This window comes from Notothenia coriiceps, unplaced genomic scaffold (genome assembly GCF_000735185.1).
Source record: "Notothenia coriiceps isolate Sejong01 unplaced genomic scaffold, NC01 NC01_scaffold00030097, whole genome shotgun sequence".
Classification (NCBI taxonomy): domain Eukaryota; kingdom Metazoa; phylum Chordata; class Actinopteri; order Perciformes; family Nototheniidae; genus Notothenia; species Notothenia coriiceps.
The window spans coordinates 1,089-2,467 of NW_011362798.1; positions in this window are offsets into that span (position 1 = coordinate 1,089).

A 1,379-nucleotide genomic window follows, 5' to 3' on the forward strand; every position below is an offset into this window, starting at 1 on the left:
TTTGTAGATTAAACACATTTTCCACACACACAAAAAACAATTTATTTGAGGGCACTGCTACAGGCTTTCCCACTGTTGCTGTTGAGTTCATCAGAAGTGGCACTACATATGTTGCAAGAGCAGCATACTGTATGTATAATGCAATGTGTTTGCGTAATTCAAGGAAGGTGGAAAGATGGAGCAGAGCCAGGACCAAGGAGAAGAAGAGCGGAGGGTAAACAGCATACCTTGATTTGAAGTGAAAAACATGTGCAGGGGTCAGAACAAGATGTGTTAATAATGAAGCTCCACTTGTGTGTTGTGTGTTATTGTGTTAATATATAATATTACTGACAGTTCCTCCTATCTTGCATAACACCGGTTGAGCAGCACTTAGTGTTATCACATTAGATAACGTTATAATGCAAGAGAAACCAGGCCAAGCTGGCGTGGAGCTGGTGTCACTGCAGACAGATTTACTTCTAAGCCATAATTAGGCCAACGTGAGAAAGTTATTTTCTTAACCTTCCTGTTCCCCTCAGGTTGACCCGTTTCTAAATTTTTCCATGTTGGAATGAGGGGTTATTTCATCTTGTTCTCACAAAAACATCATGTTTGTTTACATACTATATTCTTCACACGAAAACATATTGACTTAATAATGGGTTATTTATTTAAAGATGCCCTATTAAGCTTTTTTAGGGTTTTCCCTTTCCTGTTGTGTGTTATATAGTTTTAAGTGCATGCAAAGGGTCTTCAAAGGCTAAAATCAGACCCCCCCACCCTGCATGAAACGCCTCCATTGGACTCCTTTACTTCCTACAGTGACACAGTGACATCACTCTGTAACTCATGCGCTTCTATTGGCTAGCGCTCTAACACATTGTACTTGATAGGCTAAGGGGCGGGACTTCTCTAAGCGGTTGACCAATCACAACAGAGCCGGCCAACAAACCAATCAGAGCAGACTGAGCTCTGGTTTCAGACAGAGGGTGAAAAGAGCTGCTGCAGCACAGAGAACAATATATATGAAAACAATAAAGAGCTTTTTGAACATTAAAGCATGGAGACATATACCCGTAGAGACACTACATACTGATATACACCTGAACATCAGCAGTAGAGGACTCTTTAAAGTAGAGACACTACATACTGATATACACCTGAACATCAGCAGGAGAGGACTCTTTAAAGTAAAGACACTACATACCGATATACACCTGAACATCAGCAGGAGAGGACTCTTTAAAGTAGAGACACTACATACTGATATACACCTGAACATCAGCAGGAGAGGACTCTTTAAAGTAGAGACACTACATACTGATATACACCTGAACATCAGCAGGAGAGGACTCTTTAAAGTAGAGACACTACATACTGATATACAGCTGAAGATC